This window comes from Apodemus sylvaticus, chromosome 11, assembly GCF_947179515.1.
Source record: "Apodemus sylvaticus chromosome 11, mApoSyl1.1, whole genome shotgun sequence".
NCBI classification, from domain to species: Eukaryota; Metazoa; Chordata; class Mammalia; order Rodentia; family Muridae; genus Apodemus; species Apodemus sylvaticus.
Window position 1 is genome coordinate 92,805,268 of NC_067482.1, and position 18,856 is coordinate 92,824,123.

The following is an 18,856-nucleotide window of genomic DNA, read 5'->3' on the forward strand; positions in this document are numbered from 1 at the left end:
GGGGGCATGAGGAAGCATTAATTAAAACGGACTATAAAAAGCCATATTGAGACTTACTATTTTGTAACCAAACTAAACATAGTTTATTTAAAAATAGCTTAAGGGGAGTAGAGAGATGGGTCCGTGGTTAAGAGCACTTGTTGGTCTTGGGGAGGATCTGGGTTCAGCACCCACATGGTGCTTCACAATCGTTTGTGGTTCTAGTTCCACAGTATTCACTATTCTCTTTTGACATCTCTGTGTGTGAGACACACACATTGTGGTGATACCCATATGTACACGCAGGCAAAACATTTATACACATACAATAAATCAGTAAATAAAAATAAAAATCTAAAACAGTCTGAAGGGAAATCCATTGCAGAGCTGGAAATGGATTATTAAACAACCCCCTACCCTGCCCCAGTGCTAAGTCAAGCTCTTGGTCAGAGATCCAGGATGCGCTGCTTCCCCAACAATACAGGTTCCTGCAGTATTCTTGGTTGCCCCTCCCCAGAAGATGATAAGACCCTCTTGCTGAAGGCATCATGCACCTTATTTGCAGGATGATAGAGAGCCAAGCTGAGGTGATCTGGAAGATTAGTTCTCCCCTGTTAGTTATCTTTCATAGTCCCTGAAGGTGTTGTTCAGGCTGCTGGGAGAGAAATAGCATTAGTGGTTGTTCCAAGCTAGGTTTCCTACAAACTTCAAGACCAGCTTACAAGGCAAGATGTATATGTACTTTTGTGCAATAGTGGTACTATGGTCATGGGTGTAACTCACTGCTCTTGATGAGATTTACAATCTGCTTAACAGGAGGGAACTCATGCTTCTTACTATAAAACTGGTCAGAAATTCATGGCAGTGTGGTCTGGGGAAATCATAAGCCGTGAGACGAAACTGAATATTACTGTCTAACTAAATTAGCATAGTGTTAAACTACCTTCCAAATATTTATTTATATCCATACACAAATATTTCTCTCAGATTTAAACTGGGAAGACTCTTCCTGGTGATGAATGCAGAGACTCATGGCTGCATAAAATAACAAGGATAAGTGACAGATGAGTTTCCAGCACGATATTTGTTCATACCTTTTAAGGATCTGGAAATGTTTCTGAATTGTGGCATGAAAGAATGTATGTATTTGCAAGATAGGGGAAGAACTGCAAAATACCATATCTGGGCAAGATGTAATCATTCCAACCACTCACAGAAACTATTAGTGTCTGCATCAGCTCTGTACAAGAATAGGTCAGTCAACAGTTGAGCATGGATGGAAGGGAAGGCTCAGTGGTCTTCACCCCTTGATGCTGAGCTACTTGATATTCATAGATTCAGGGAGCTATGGAGTCATTACCTTCAATTATGTACCTACTGCTGACCCCAGAAGGCTCCATGCATAACTCTAAATTAATTCTTATACAACAAAATTGTCCAGTTGCAGAATGCATATGTATATCAAGCTAGTAAGCAGTAGAGCTATGATAGTTGATTTGTCCTAGCTGGGCTAGGTGTCACATATAAACTGGAAATGACAGAACTAACCACATCACTAAGATCTGTACAATCTGCCCTTGGTATTGGTTAGTCTACTGAAGGGGTAGGTGCACTTGGATCTCACTGAGCATGAGTCACCCTGCTAAAGGGATATGGCTGAAGATGCTTGAGTTGTCCACTGCCCAGATGGAAAACGTCAAGGCTTGCCTATGATTCCCTTGGCTTTCTTGTTTCTATGATCCCTGCATATGTTTCTAGGCACACTTCACATGACCTGTCACATCTCTTGTGGATGTCACGAGCTATTCCTTTCTTTGGTTAATTAATATGACTTTATTCTATTTTTTTAATTGTTGGGGTGGAGCTCAAGTCTTATGTGCACATATGGAAGTCAGTCTCTCCCTCTATGTTGGGATCAAACTCTTACAAGCTGACTTGTTACACATCTTTACCAGATGAGGCATCTCACTGGTGTTCTATATAGATTATTGTTATTCTGATTCTTTTTCTTTACATGGTCTCATAGAGGCAGCTTCTAGTCCATCATGTTACCTGGAATTTGGAATAATGTATTCCAAAATCCTGTTCATTCATATGGAGTCACTGGTAAGTAAACAATAGGTATCACCCTACTTGGACTAGTACCTATCATTAATTCTGGAGTGACAGCTAGTGGTACTCTGCCCCACAATGACCTTCCCAAATCTCTGTCTTTGTCTCACTTCAGAAATCCAACACTATGCCAGTAAAGTAAAAAGAAAAAAATATTGGAGTTTGGTTGTTTTGTCTCTTCCAAGTTTTATGGAATTATCTTAGCTTTCAGTTATCTGCTTATTTTGCAAAAAATTGAGCCAGGACAATATTGTCATAATAAAATAGGGGACTAATACATGCACATGGGGCACATATATACACTCAGACAAAACACATATACATGAAATAAACTTAATAAATCTTTTTAAAAATAGGAGACTTACATCTAGGACTTCTTTCCCATTTTAAAGTAATAGTTTTAATAAAACTTTCAGAAGTATGAAATAATTCAGCAAATATGTTTTATTGTTTTATAAATAAAAGTCTATACTCTGCATGTCTAGCTATAAATGAGATGACCTCTCAGAGAAAGGTGAGATGCCCTGGCTGCAGAGCTAGTGGGTCGGACTGGGTGGGCATCTTCTGGAAATAATGTACATATCTTTCTACTGATATTTTTGTTAGGCATTTGTAATTTTTATTTGTAATTAAAATACAATGTATTTATTACATGAAACATATGCACATTTTTATAGTTTTATTGAAACCACTCACCATTTAGCAATTATACTTCATAATATTAAATCATATAACAATTTTTTTTTGTTTTTCCTATTGTGAATGTGTCTTCTCTAAGACCTTTTTCTTCTTGTTTTAAATTTTCTATATTCTTTGTTTACATTCCAAATGATTTTCCTTTTCCCAGTTCCCCTCTCCCCATAAGTCCCATAAGCCCTCTTCCCTCTGCCCTTTCCCCAATCAACCCCCTATCACTTCTCTCTCCTGGTAATCCCCCACAATGCTACATCAAGCCTTTCCAGGACCAGGGCCCTATCATTCCTTCTTGGGAATCATTTGATATGTCAGTTGTGTCTTGGGTATTTAGAGCTTCTGGGCTAATATCTATTTATCAGTGACTGCATTCCATGTGTGTTCTTTTGTGAATGAGTTACCTCATTTAGGATGATATTTTCCAATTCCAACTGTTTGCCTAAGAATTTCATAAATTCATTGTTTTAAATTGCTGAGTAGTATTCCATTGTGTAAATATACCACATTTTCTGTATCCATTTCTCCACTGAGGGACATCTGGGTTCTTTCCAGCTTCTGGCTATTATAAATAAGGCTGCTATGAACATAGTGGAACATGTGTCCTTATTGCAAGCTGGGGAATCCTCTGGGTATATGCCCAGGAGTGGTATAGCAGGGTCCTCCAGAAATGTCATGCCCAGTTTTCTGAGGAACTGCCAGACTGATTTCCAGAGTGGTTGTACCAACTTGCAATCCCACTAGCAGTGGAGGAGTGTTGCTCTTACTCCACATCCTTGCCAACATCTGCTGTCTCCTGAGTTTTTAACCTTAGCCATTCTGACTGGTGTGAGGTGAAATCTCAGGGTTGTTTTGATTTGCATCTCCCTAATGATTAATGATGTTGAACATTTCTTAAGGTGCTTCTCAGCCATTCGAAATTCTTCAGGTAAAAATTCTTTGTTTAACTCTGTACCCTATTTTTTAATAGGGTTATTTGGTTCTCTGGTGTCTAACTTCTTGAGTTCTTTGTATATATTGAATATTGTATATATATATATATTAGCCCTCTGTCGGATGTAGGGTTAATGAAGATCTTTTCCCAATTTGTTGGTTGCCATTTTGTCCTTTTGACAGTGTCCTTTACCTTACAGAAACTTTGTAATTTTATGAGGTCCCATTTGTCAATTCTTGTTCTTAGAGCATAAGCTATTGGTGTTCTCTTCAGGAACTTTTCCCTTGTGCTCATGTCCTCAAGGGTATTCCCCAGTATCTTTTCTATTAGTTTCAGTGTGTCTGGTTTTATGTGGAGGTCCTTGATCCACTTGGAGTTGAGATTAGTACAAGGAGATAAGAATGGATCAATACGCATTCTTCTACATGCTGACCTCCAGTTGAACCAGCACCATTTGTTGAAAAGGCTATCTTTTTTTCACTGGATGGTTTCAGCTCCTTTGTCAAAGATCAAGTGACCATAGGTGTGTGGGTTCATTTCTGGGCCTTCAATCCTATTCCATTGATCTACCTACCTGTCACTGTATCAATACCATGCAGTTTTTATCATTATTGCTCTGTAGTACTGCTTGAGGTCTGGTATACTGATTCCCCAAGAAGTTCTTTTGTATATCTTCCCTCAGAAGTTGAGAATAGTTTTAGCTATCCTGGGTTTTTTGTTATTCCAGATGAATTTAAGAATTGATTTTTCTAACTCTATGAAAAACTGAGTTGGGATTTTGATGGGGATTGCACTGAATCTGTATATTGCTTTTGGCAAGATAAGCATTTTTACTATATTAATCCTGTCAATCCACTAGCATGGAAAATTTTTCCATTTTTTGAAGTCTTTTTCGATTTCCTTCTTCAGAGACCTGAAGTTCTTGTCATACAGATCTTTCACTTGTTTGGTTAGAGTCACCCCAAGATACTTTATATTGTTTGTGGCTATTGTGAAGGGTGTCATTTTCCTAATTTCTTTCTCAGCCTGCTTATCCTTTGAGTATAGGAAGGTTACTGATTTGCTTGAGTTGATTTTATAACCAGCCACTTTGCTGAAGTTGTTGATCAACTGTAGGAGTTCTCTGGTGGGTTTTTTTGGGTCACTTATAAATACTATGATATCATCTCTAAATAGTGATAGTTTGACTTCTTCCTTTCCAATTTGTATCCCTTTGACCTCCTTATGTTGTCTAATTGCTCTAGCTAGAACTTCAAGTACTATATTGAAAAGATATGGAGAGAGGAGGCAGCCTTTAGTCTAGTCCCTGATTTTAGTGGAATTGCTTCAAGTTTCTCTCCATTTAGTTTGATGTTGGCTACCGCTTTGCTATATATTACTTTTACTATGTTTAGGAATGGGCCTTGAATTCCTGTTCTTTCCAAGACTTTTAGCATGGAATGATACTGAATTTTGTCAAATGCTTTTTCAGCATCTAATGAAATGAGCATGTGGGTTTTTTTTCTTTGAGTTTGTTTATGTAGTGGATTGCATTGATGGATTTCTGTATATTGAACCATCCTGGCATCCCTGGGATGAAGCCTACTTGATTATGATGAATGATCATTTTTATGTGTTCTTGGATTCGGCAGGCAAGAATTTTATTGAGTATTTTTGCATCGATATTCATAAGGGAAATTGACCTGAAGTTCTTTTTCTTAGTTGGATCTTTGTGTGGTTTTGGTATCAGCATAATTGTGGCTTTGTAGAACGAGCTGGGTAGTGTTCCTTCTGTTTCTATTTTGTGGAATAGTTTAAAGAGTATTGGCATTAGGTCTTCTTTGAAGGTCTGATAGAATTCTACAGGAAAACCATATGGTCCTGTGCTTTTTTTGGTTGGAAGACTATGACCCCTTCTATTTCTTTACGGGTTATGGGACTGTTTAGATGATCTATTTGATCCTGATTTAATTTTGGCATTTGGTATCTGTCTAGGAAATTGTCCATTTCCTCCAGGTTTTCCAGTTGTGTTGAGTATAGGCTTTTGTAGTAGGATCTGATGATTTTTTTTCTAATTTCCTCAGTTTCTGTTGTTATATCCCCATTTTACTTTCTGATTTTTTTTAATTTGGATACTGTCTCTGTGCCCTTTGGTTAGTCTGTCTAATGGTTTATCTATCTTGTTGATTTTCTCAAAGAACCAGCTCCTGGTTTTGTTGATTCTTTGTATAGTTCTCTTTGGTTCTACTTGATTGATTTCAGCCCTGAATTTGATGATTTCCTGTCTTCTACTCCTCCTGGGTGAATTAGCTTCTTTTTGTTCCAGGGCTTTCAGATGTGCTTTTAAGCTGCTAGTGTATTTTCTTTCCAGTTTCTTTTTGGAGGCACTCAGAGCTATGAGTTTTCCTCTTAGCACTGCTTTCAATGTATTGCATAAACTTGGGTATGTTGTACCTTCTTTTACATTAAATTCTAAAAAGTTTTTAATTTCTTTCTTTATTTCTTCCTTGACCAAATTATCATTGAGTAGAATGTTGTTCAGTTTCTGTCTATGTTGGCTTTCTGTTGTTTTTGTTGTTATTGAAGATCAGCCTTAGTCTGTCCGTGGTGATATGATAGGGTGCATGGAATTATTTCAGTCTTCTTATGTCTGCTGAGGTCTGTTTTGTGACTGAATATATGGTCAGTTTTGGAGAAGGTACCCTGAGGTACTAAGAAGAAGAAGGTATATTCTTTTCTTTTAGGACAAAATGTTCTATAGATATCTGTCAAATCCATTTGGTTCATAACTTCTGTTAGTTTCACTGTGTCTCTGTTTAGTTTGTGTTTCCCTGATCTCTCCATTAATGAGAGTGGGGTGTTGAATGCATGTGGTGCAATGTGTGTTTTGAGCTTTAGTGAAGCTTCTTTTATGGATGTGAGCACCCTTGTATTTGGAGCATACATGTTCAGAATTGAGAGTTCATCTTGGTAGCTTTTTCCTTTGATGAGCATGAAGTGTCCTTCCTTATCTTTTTTGATTACTTTAGGTTGAAAGCCAATTTTATTTGATATTAAAATGGCTACACCAGCTTGTTTCTTGGGGTCATTTGCTTGGAAAATTGTCTTCTCGGGTTTTACTCTGATGTAGCATCTTTCTTTGTGCCTGAAGTGAGTTTCCTGTATGCATCAAAATGTTTGGTCCTGCTTATGTATCCAATTTGTTAGTCCTTGTCTTTTTATTGGAGAATTGAGTCCATTGATATTAAGAGATATTAATGAGAAGTGATTGCTGCTTCCTGTTACTTTTGTTATTTGTGTGTCTCTCTTTTTTGTTTTTTTAAAAGAGGATTAATTTCTTGCTTCTTCTAGTGTGTAGTTTCCCTCCTTTGCTTGGTGTTTATCTTTCATTGTCTTTTGGAAGGTTGGACTTATGGAAAGATATTGTGTAAATTTGTTTTTGTCTTTGAATACCTTGGTTTCTCCATCTATGGTAATTGAGAGTTTGCTGGGTATAGTAGCCTGGTTTGGCATTTGTGTTCCCTTAGGGTCTCTATGACATCTACCCAGACTCTTCTGGCTTTCATAGTCTCTGGTAAGAATTCTGGTGTAATTCTGATAGGTCTTCCTTTATATGTTACTTGACTATTTTCCCTTACTGCTTTTAATATTCTTTCCTTGTTTAGTACATTTAGTGTTTTAATTATTTTGTGAAGGGAGGAATTTCTTTTCTGGTCCAAACTATTTGGAGTTCTGTAGACTTCTTGTATGTTCATGGGCATCTCTTTCTTTAGGTTAGGGAAGTTTTCTTGTATAATTTTGTTGGAGACATTTGCTGGCCCTTTAAGTTGGAAATCTTCACTCTCTTCTATAACTATAATCCTTGGGTTTGGTATTCTCATTTTGTCCTGAATTTCTTGGATGTTCTGTGTTAGTTGCTTTTTGCATTTTTTCATTTTCTTTGACTGTTGTTTCATGCCTTCTGTGGTATCTTCTGCATCTGAGATTCTTCTTTTTAAAAAAAAATTCAAGAACTTATTTTATTTATTTTAAAATAAACATTAGAAGCTTATTTTCTAATTATCCACTATCCACCACACTACAAAAATTTTGAATGTGGAATGTTCAACAGCCTAAGTAGTTTAATAGGCTACAAAACCAACAAAAGCTTCAGGTGTCTAATAATGTGTTTCTGCAAATAATTGTTTCAAGTAGATGATTACCGGCTTGGAAAAAAAGTGTTTCCAAAAGGCTAAAAGTAAAATTAATTTTTGTACAGAAAATAACATTAGCTTAGTAAGTAGCCTTTGCTTTAACAAGTGGAATTAATTGTCCATGATGTAAACTGGATGGGATGAGCAGCATTCAGTTCATAGGCACATAGAGCTAGTGCTCAAACTGCTAGCACAAATTCCAACACAGAACATAAGGCTATGTCACTGCTAATCTTTCCATCTACAAACTATACTCTCTATGGACCTAAGGCAAAGAATCAACACTTTGAACGTAAGTGTCTCCTTGAGAAAAGGAGAGAATTCAATTAGGGTTAAATAAGACAAAAGATAAATGAAAATACTTCAGAAACAGCTACTAGACATAACCACAAAGTCTGTGACACTAACAACACATGAGGTGAATCACTTTAGCTGCTAGCTGTTGAACACCAGTGTTTCAAGATTCAACTTTTCGAAACATGTTTTGTTTTGCTTACACCATCAGAACTGAAACTACTGCCTGTCATTTCCCTAAAATAGGGAAATTAATCTAAAACATGTAGATACTTGTACGCATGATTCCTGACTTCTTTCCTGGGTTTTCTATGTTCAGAGTTGTTTCCCTTTGTGATTTCTTTATTGTTTCTACCTCTATTTTTAGATCCTGGATGATTTTGTTCAGTTCCTTCATCTGTTTTTTTTTTTTGTGTGTGTTTTCCTGTAGTTTTTAAAGGCTTCTCCTTGTTTGTGTTCTCCCGTATTTCTTTAAGTGAGTTATTTATGTCCTTCTTGAAGCCCTCTATCAACATCATGAGCTGTGATTTTAAATCCAAATCTTGCTTTTTCTGGTGTGTTGGGGTATCCAGCACTTGCTGTGGTGGGAGAATTGAGTTCAGATGATGCCATGTTGCCTTGATTTTTTTTGGTAACATTCTTTTTTTTTTTTCCTTTTTTTAAATTTGATATCTTTTTTATTTACATTTCAAATGATTTCCCCTTTTCTGGCCCCCCACTGCCCGAAAGTCCCATAAGCCCCCTTCACTCCCCCTGTTCTCCCACCCACCCCTTCCCACTTCCTTGTTCTGGTTTTGCCCTAAACTGCTACACTGAGTCTTTCCAGAACCAGGGGCCACTCCTTTATTCTTCTTATACTTCATTTGTTGTAGGGATTATGTTTTGGGCATTCCAGTTTTCAGGCTAATATCCACTTATTAGTGAGTGCATACCATGATTGATCTTTTGAGACTGGGTTACCTCACTTAGTATGATGTTCTCCAGCTCCATCCATTTGTTGAACACCAGTGTTTCAATTCGTTAGTTCAAGTGTAGAATTCGTTGTTTCTAATGGCTGAATAGTACTCCATTGTGTATATATATACCACATTTTTTGCATTCATTCTTCTGTTGAAGGATACCTGGGTTCTTTCCAGCTTCTGGCTATTATAAATAGGGCTGCTATGAACATAGTGGAATATGTATCCTTATTACATGCTGGGGAATCCTCTGGGTATATGCCCAGGAGTGGTATAGCAGGATCTTCTGGAAGTGAGGTGCCCAGTTTTCTGAGAAACCACCAGACTGATTTCCAGAGTGGTTGTACGAATTTGCAACCCTACCAGCAGTGGAGGAGTGTTCCTCTTTCTCCACATCCTTGCCAACACCTGCTGTCTCCTGAAGTTTTAATCTTAGCCATTCTGACTGGTGTAAGGTAAAATCTCAGGGTTGTTTTGATTTGCATTTCCCTGATGACTAATGAAGTTGAGCATTTTTTAAGATGCTTCTCAGCCATCCCAAGTTCTTCAGGTGAAAATTCTTTGTTTAACTCTATACCCCATTTTTATAGGGTTATTTGTTTTTCTGGGGTCCAACTTCTTGAGTTCTTTGTATATATTGTATATTAGCCCTCTATCTTATGTAGGGTTGGTGAAGATCTTTTCCCAATTTGTTGGTTGACGATTTGTCCTTTTGATGGTGTCCTTTGCCTTACAGAAACTTTGTAATTTTATGAGGTCCCATTTGTCAATTCTTTTTGGTAACATTTTATCGTTTGCCTTTTGCCATCTGGTTATCTCTGGTGTTAGTTGGTCCTGCTGTCTCTGACTGGTGCTTGTCCCTCCTGTAGGCCTACAAGCCTGTCTCAGCACCCCTGGGTGACTGGATCTCCCCTGCCACAGAGTGCTGTGGTGCTGCCCAGCTCCTGGGTGCAGGTGGAGGCCAGACTGACTCTGTCCCAGCTGCTCTGCCACTCCTGTGTTCCCTGTCTCCTGGCTGTACCTGTCTGCTCCGGTCATAGGAGAAAAGATGGCGGTGGCCTGACCTCCAAATCCATCCCTGCAGAGTTGTACTCCCTTGGCAGGATAGGTGCACAAAGTACTGTGGAGCTGCCCAGCCCCTGGATGCAGGCAGAGCCCAAATGGACCCAGCTATTCTGCAGCTCCTGGTCTCTGCCTCTTGGCTTTACCTGCCCACTTTGTCACAGTAGAGAAAATCTGTTTAGCTTTTAAAGATTCTCATAGAAAAGCTATGTTTGATCTATTTGATACATTTTTGTTACTATGTCTTACCTTGATCCTTTGCGAAATGGATGAATAACTTTTTAATTTTAGGACTTACATATGATAGTTTTATTTTATGGGAATAAAAAGATGATCCACTTTTAGAAATTAATTCCCAGAGTACAGCTCTAGGAGGTCTTTGGTATGTACTGATACACTTGCTGCAGGGTTGTATTTAGTTTTTCTTGGACTTGAAGTTCTAATTTTCACCTCATCAGTCATTTCAAAAATGACAAGGAAGTTATAATTGAAATAGAAAAAAGGAAACAAAACAAAACCAGTTGACCTAAGAGAAAACAACTGGAGTCAAGTCCTATTCTTAGCATGAGCAGCTGTTTCTCCTCCAGCAAATGCCTTGGTGACCAAGACCTCACACTTCTCTTTTCCCAAACAAAATAGTAGACAACTTGAGAGATTTCCCATGTAACCTTATAGTCCATGGCTTGAAAGTAATGCTTTTGTGAAGACATTTTGACAGGCATTGAATCTTCTTATTTGGGTCTCCAAGGAGATTCTGGCTTCTATGATGAGTGTTCAGTTTAGCTCAGTCTATCACCATTTGGGTTACTTTTAGAACTATCTAGTTAGGGCCACAGAAGACATGTTGCTCTTCTGGGAAATACATAGGCTTAGTATATTTGTATCATTTTTTGAGCTGGACTACTGTGGTCAAGACACAGTAGGGTTTTAAACTTAGAAACCATGTGCTTTTTTTGTTGAATACCCATATAGGAACAATAAACATTTCTTTCCCTTCAAGCATTATTTATGTACTTCATCAGAAACATGACTTATCACACACAAGCTGGGAGGTGATGATACACTTCTGGGAGTCCTACACAGAGTAACCCAGAAGACAAAATGCCCTATCACACAACTGTCGAGAATGAGTTCATCAGAGTGTTCTTTTTCCTCTAGGGAAGAATATATCTTTTATTAACTGAATAATTCATCTATTTTGATTTTTCAGACTAGATTATGATGTGAAGTTACTGTAGTACTACGGGAAATCAAGTTTGATTTTGTAATATAGTCAAATGAGTACTTCAGAGTGCCATGTCTGCGATCAATAAGGAAGCTGTAACTACATTTACTGTCAGATGATGATATTGATGCAAAAACATAATGGTTGAAATTATAAAATCAATTTCATAATTTAATCAGAAATGTTTATTGATACTGTTAAAGTTGAATTCAATAGCTTCTAGTATGTAGTTAATTTCCTACCTGTCAGAAAAATGTATTGAAATGCTCTTTCTTGAAAATGGAGTTAATTCAGAAGAGAAAGCAGTAAACTTTCATGCTAAGAGAGAGAAGAAATTGTTCTCCAGTTCTTATTGGAGGCAAATACTATAGTCTTTAATACACACACACACACACACACACACACACACACACAATGAAAATGCCCTCTGGTCCCAAATTGTTGTGATAACTGCCCAAGACATGGCTGGAGAGAGAGAGCTTTATGCTCATTGTGATGTTGCAGAGAAGCTATAGCAGCATGTGTGTAGAGATATGCAGATGCTAAGTAGGCCTTTTTAGAATGATATTTAGTTTAAAAATGAATATAAAGATTACACTCTAAGGAGTGGGATCTTTGATGCTTTTACTCCTCCACATGCTATCAGTTCTGGTCTGTTTTTCCACATTACAGTGAAAATATCTTAATTGAAGCAAAAGTTACTTAAGGGAGTGTCTAGGCATGACTTCTATGCTTGTAATAATGCTGTGAATTTTTGAGAGCCTGCCCTGATTATATGAGCTAAAGACCTACTTTATGGCTTAGCAATTGTGTGTCTTTGTGTTGTGGTAAGTAACATAAATTTTAAATTCTCTATGGTTATTCAGAAATTATCAGTTTTCCTATTGTGTAGTGAAAGTAGTGACACTTTCCTATAACAGCATTCAAAGGATTTCAGTAGCTGGCTAAACTATTTTCTGGGTCATTTGCTTGCTATCCTGCTGCAGCCCTCTACTTTGGAAGTCAAACCTGCATGTCAACTGCATTTCAAATGAGCCATCTCTTTATTTGGCCACCACATAATTCTCCATTATATTACCAACACAGCACGTTTAGCCTTGACTTGCATCATATACTGCCCTTTTCTTGCATGATCTTTTTGGCATACGTTGTTTCCCAAATGAAAGTGTTGGATCCCTCAAAGGCTGGTATTGCGTCAAATATCCCCAGATCATTAAGCAATTAGGCAGATGCATATAACATCATGACTATTCAGTGTCTGAGCAACTGAATGTTTCAAAATTTCTGAAGGTTTGGAATCTAGATGCATCATTTGGAATGCAAACATGTTAGACTTTGACGTGTGTTCCTTCAAATTAAATCTTAAGTGGAATCACAGAATTTTTGGAAATGCCCTCATTGTTTAAGGGGAGTCCAAGTTCAGATAATTCGCATTATCATAGACATTATTTAATTCCTGGCCTCTTAACACATACCCATTTTTCTTTTTTCTGTACCATTTTGATTCCTAGGAAATGAATTAGTATCTGGTAAGGATAGAAAGAGGAGTCATGTTGCTACAAATGAACAAAGTCCTTTGAGAAGAAAGGAATGCTACAGAAGTATAGAGAATTGATGCCAGAACGCATGAAAGGTTTGAATTACATCTCGAAGCATTGATTTTTAGATCTTTGGGAATATCTTTTACTATAATAAGCGAATTCAGCATTTAACTACTTGAAAATATATACAGATGATAGCTAGGCATGGCAGTTCAGATATTTGACATAATACCAGCCTTTGGGGCATTTAGTGGGTTTTGCTTTCATAACCTCCTTCCCCTTTCAGTAGGGTTGCTCAAGGACCATGCTGAGCTGTCCCCTAATTCCTGACCTTTGTCATTTCTGCTGTTATGACTATAAACAAAGTATTTAAATCCAAGTTATTTTGGATCAACTGTTTATAAAAAACAAACTATTTGTATAAAGATGAAAATATCAATAGGTGAGGACGTATAAGTCTTCATCTAAAGCCAACATGAGTCTACCTATAGAACCCAAGCGATTGAAAAGACAAATCTTATTGTCTCATAAAACTTCTGATATGTCTGTAAAATGAAATGACTGATCACATGACTTAAGATAGCTAAATCATTATGATGGTTCATCGATTCACACAAACACTGTCACAGCATTTTGGAGATAAAACCTACACTTCATTTAATGGTTATCATGTTTGACTTTTAATAAGTGCTTTATGTACAATACTTAATTATTCTAATAACTTTATAGTATCATCACCCCACAAAAATAAACTTAACAAAATGCTCTTTGAAAATAGAGATGCTTGAATTTAATTCTCCTTTCCCAAGTTTATTAACAACAAGGCCTTAATGACTTTCTCATTTTAATCCTCAGTTTTCATATTAAAATTGCTTTATAGTGTATTTGGGTGTGTACACACTTCTGTCATGCATACATATAGACATCAAGACTGACTTATAAGGAGTTGGTCATTTCTTTTATCATTGTGTTCTGGAATCAAATTCTGGTTACTAGGACTGGCAGCAGTCATCTTTACCCACTGAACCCTCTGGCCACCTAAACTTCAGTCTTGTTAGGAATGGAAAAGTGAAAATTAGGGCTTGTGGCATAACATGAGACCTGTTATGATAGCTTGTTGACCAAAATACCATAGCCCTCACCCAGGTAAAGGTGGAAGGAGAGAACTAACTCATAAAGTTGATCTTTGACCTCTGTACACATGCCTGTGCTTTCTCATTCCCTCTCCCTCCCTCTCTCTACCTCTTTCTCTCCTTCCTTTCCTCCTATCCCCCCTCCTCCTCCTCTTCTTCCTACTCTTTTGCTTGCCAAAATAATAATTTGAAAAGGAGAAAACTAAAAACCATGGCATGCATCCCATAGAATTACTGTGTTGAAGTAGGAGATACTTGCAGAGTGCTTAGCAAAGATGTGGCTATTAGGATTATTTTGACTATAAACAGATAAGAAAGCATATTTTAGTGAAGTTAAGTAATTTTCTTCAGTTCCTAGACAAAGAAAATGGAAGAATGTTAATTCAGACGCACATCTCTTCAAATTTCAGCATCTGGGGAATGTTGCATAGACTGCTGTTGGACAGTGAACCAGGGTAGGATACGTTAGTATAGAAATGAAAGAATATATGTTTATGACATATGTTATGAAGAGAAAGACCACTAACATGTTATCACAAACAGGAGAATGATTGCATTATTCTAGATTGTGAGCCTATAGTAATGGGAAGGGGTCTTCTACTGTGCTTGGAATAAAATCCAGGGAATAATTCCACCAGCCCCTCAGATGCCTGGAACATCTAGACTGCATGAGAGGCTCCACACTCTGGGGGAGGAGCCCCCTCACCCTTGCTGATGCCTGCCTCTAAGAAACACTTAGCATCATCTATACTACGACAACTGAAGCAACAAAAAACATCAATGCATTGCCTCTGCTACGCCTACCTAAGTTTCCATCAGTTTCTCCAACTGTACGATGTAACAAGCAGACATGTAGTAAAAATGTCTGAAAAGTGTATTTTGTAGGCATATGCCCTGGAAGTCCAGTGATGCACACAGGCCACATAAGGAGGCAAAGAGAAAAAGAACCAACAGAGGAGATGTTACAAAAGTTAGAATTTTAGTGAAGAAGGAATGGATAATACATCATACAGAAGGATAAGTACTTCTGCTTTCAGAAATCCATTCAAACAGAATCCATTATTTGCAGGAATAGACCTATAAAAGCTAATTAAATTTCGTTATCTATGATCACATCTTAGCATAACAGAGAAGATTGATAATTGAAGGAAAATATAATAAATGCACAAACACAGTAAGGGAGCTCTTAACATATTTTCCCTCTTATCACTATTTCTTCTTTTTTTTTTTCAGAAACAATGGTAACTCAATTTCTGGGCACAACAACTAAAACCTAATCTTGTAATCCTTATTAAAATCTGATTCCTCCAGTGGCGAATCCTTGCTATCTGCCATGATACTGGGAAACTCTAGTAGCTACATCTTACCCCTGTGCTGCCCCAGTTCCTAAAGTCTTATCACTATTTCATAGCAGGATTGTATTTTCTCTTATATGTAGAACCTTTAATAATGCTAAAAGTCCAATCACACATGGGCCATAATTGGGTTGTCTCTTTGATATGATTTACATCGAGCATCCTTGGGAAGCAGAATACGGATCATTTGGCGTGGCTCTTCTCAGGAAAGGGCATGTGCTTAAACATGTAGTGATCCTGCAACTAAATTTGCCTTGAAGAAAGGATGGTTCTGTTTAGAGAGTTCCTTTCTATCTGGGTCGAGTCCTGCCTTTACTAACGTCCTCCACCTTCCTTCAGCTCATATAGTTAAAATCAAAAAGACCTACTGTGGGATGCACAGTTTTAAAAGGGTTGTCATTAAAAAATATGTACCTAGGTTTATGGATTGAATGTGAAATGCCCTCATAGATTCATGAGTTTGAGTACTTAGTGGTATTATTGGGAGTAGGGAGGTTAAGATCCTTTTGAAATAGAACCTAGATAGAGGACATAGGTCACTGGGGGACAAGCTTAGAGGGTTGGACCCCTGGTTGTGGGCTAGACTCTGCTCTTCTGGGCAGATGGAGACATGGCTTACCCCCTTCCCCACCACTGCTATGCCATACAGCCCCTGCATGAAACTGTGAGAGAAAATGAATCTGTCTTCCGTTGCATCTTGACATGTCACTTTGACAACATACTGTCTGGAGAAAAAAAATGTCCTTTCTATCGTCTCCAAAGACCACTTTTATGTGATGACTAAAGACATTTTCCACTGCCTGAATTTTGAAGTGTTTAAAAAGAAATAATTGGTGTCCTCACTGTTAATTATGAAACTATAATAAACTACATAGCAGGGGGTGTCCCTCAATTTGATAATATATACTTAGATATAGTGGCAAGTTGGTATCTTCATTAGCTCTAGGGAATGTGCTAAAATAACTAATAGTGAATGCTTCATTAAGCATTTGGTACAACACAAAGAGAAACAAGTTAGTTTTTAACATCTGTCTACTTTCCTAAATTGTTTCCCTTAATACCTAGAAAAGCGAAGCTTACTGTCTGCAGTAACTAGGATGGAGGTGTAGCCCAGGCTGCCACCTGCTACTTCCTGATGAGTTTGCTCCTCAGCTAGAGAGCTCAAGTAAAGCACAGCGGGGCTCCAGCTTTGTAACAGAACAGAACTTCAGGACAATACACAATAAAACTGGAGGTTATTAAAGAGTGTTTATATAGAAAATCATTTATTTTATAACCACATGTTTCATTTCTAGCACTTAATATTTTCTCCTTTTTAAAGTCTGTGTGTGTGTGTGTGTGTGTGTGTGTGTGAGAGAGAGAGAGAGAGAGAGAGAGAGAGAGAGAGAGAGAGAGTCTGTCTGCATGTGTGTATGTGGATCACATGTACCCAGTGCATGAAGGCCAGAAGAGGGCATCAGAACCTCCTGAAATGAAGTTACAGATGGTTGTGAATGGCTATGTGGGGGTGCTGGCTACAGACCTGGGTCCTCTGCAGGAGCAACAAGTGATCTGAACCACTAAGGCATCCCTCAAGTCCCTTGATTAATGTTCTCAATAGTCTAGATATTACTCCTTGGCAAATGTATAGCTCAAAGCGTTTCCTACACTCTGTAGCCTTTCACTTATCTTAGCACAGTCTTTTGTGATGTGTTGGCACTTTTGTAATGTTACGAGGTCATATTGTCCATTGCTGTAATGAACAAATGTTATAGAGACCTTCCCTCCTTTAATTTTCATTATTTTTATATATTGACCGGATAAAATAAGCTCAGAGTAGATGAACTTTAGATTCCTGCTTCAGTTGTCTGATTCTTCACCTACTTAGAAACTTTAAACACTTTCTCCATATCCCCCTCCTCTTCTTCCTTCTATTCTTCATCTCCTCCCCTCCCCCATCCTCCTCCTCCTCCTCTTCCTCTTTCTCCTCCTTCTTCTTCCTCTTCTTCTTCTTTGCCTAAACTGGTCCCAAATTTGCTGAGAACTCCTGGTCCTCCTTTCTCTACTGCTAACTACAGCTGAGCATCACTGCAATGGATCTTCTTTATTTCCTTTAAAACTTTTACTAACTATCAAAAATCACGGTGAGCCCTGGGGCCTTTTGGGAAAGGGATTTAAAGAGAGACCCAGGGCTTTATGTCACTATAGTCAACCCTGAACACTGAAGGTGCTCCTGCCCTTATTTATTGTTTGTACAGCGTGGAGATGAAGCCTCGAGCTTTGCATGTGCTAGGCAAAGCCTCTTCCACTTAGGTGTGCCCCTCTTCATCTAGGAAATCAGTGGGTGAGACCGAACACTTAGCAAAAACCCAAATACATTTCAAATGCTAATTGGTGTTAGCAAACTTCATTTCCCTTGGCAGATGTTAAATAATTTGCCTAAATTTATACAGCAAATGAATTAAATATTTCAAATATGAACCCATGTCTCTTTAAGCTTCAGCGTCTGACAGAATTTTGCAGGGGGCCTATAAACTATTGAGGGGTGAAGAGGTCTTTATTCATCATCCCTTGCCTGTTTTTTACCCACAAGTTCCCTCCTTCTGTCTCTTCATCTATATGTCATGTGGTTCACATCCAGAGTTTGAATGTTCAAAATTCCCAATGCACATTTCATAAATCCTAGATGTCGTGTAAATAAAATAAATTCACAGTGAGGAAGACATATCCTAACTGTACTCACCAACCTCTATCAAATCTCCCTGGGGACATTCCTGGGCCCCAGTGAACCATGGGACAGGTTCTGAAGTGTAAGCAGATTCCTGACTTCTAAAATCTCTCTTCTCTCACTTTCTACTTTCTAGGTGGAGTTCAGTAAAGAACTGAAAGTCTGAACAGTTTTCCAGGCACAGTCTAGTTCCCTGAGTAGAGATGGCTGACCTATTTCAGTAAGAAATCAACTGTGTGTCAAGAAGCTGAGATGTCACCATCATGTCACCACTGGCAGCCTAACTATCTAACTAGTGTATACTTCTTGAATGCTATCCATTTGCCAAGTTAGAAATTGTAGCTGAAGGAGATGAGGCAGGAGCTTGGACATCCCTCTGTTGGCAGAGTGTTTGTCTAGCATATGTCAGTCATGATTTCTTCCTAACACCATACAAGCTGGACATGGTGGTACAAGCAGTGGTGGGGCTATATAACAAGTTAGAGTTCATTTGACCTATGGGAACCTGTTTTAATGACAATGACAATGGCAACATTAAGTAGTTTCCTCGGGACCTTATACCTAGCGTGGGGTAAGCCTCATCTTCTCTACAAGATTTAAATCAGTTACACCTCAGGGTTTTTGCTGTTAATCCCACCCTGATTGCTATCAAGGGCCTTACAGCACAAAACTTAGAGATATTTTAAATCTGTT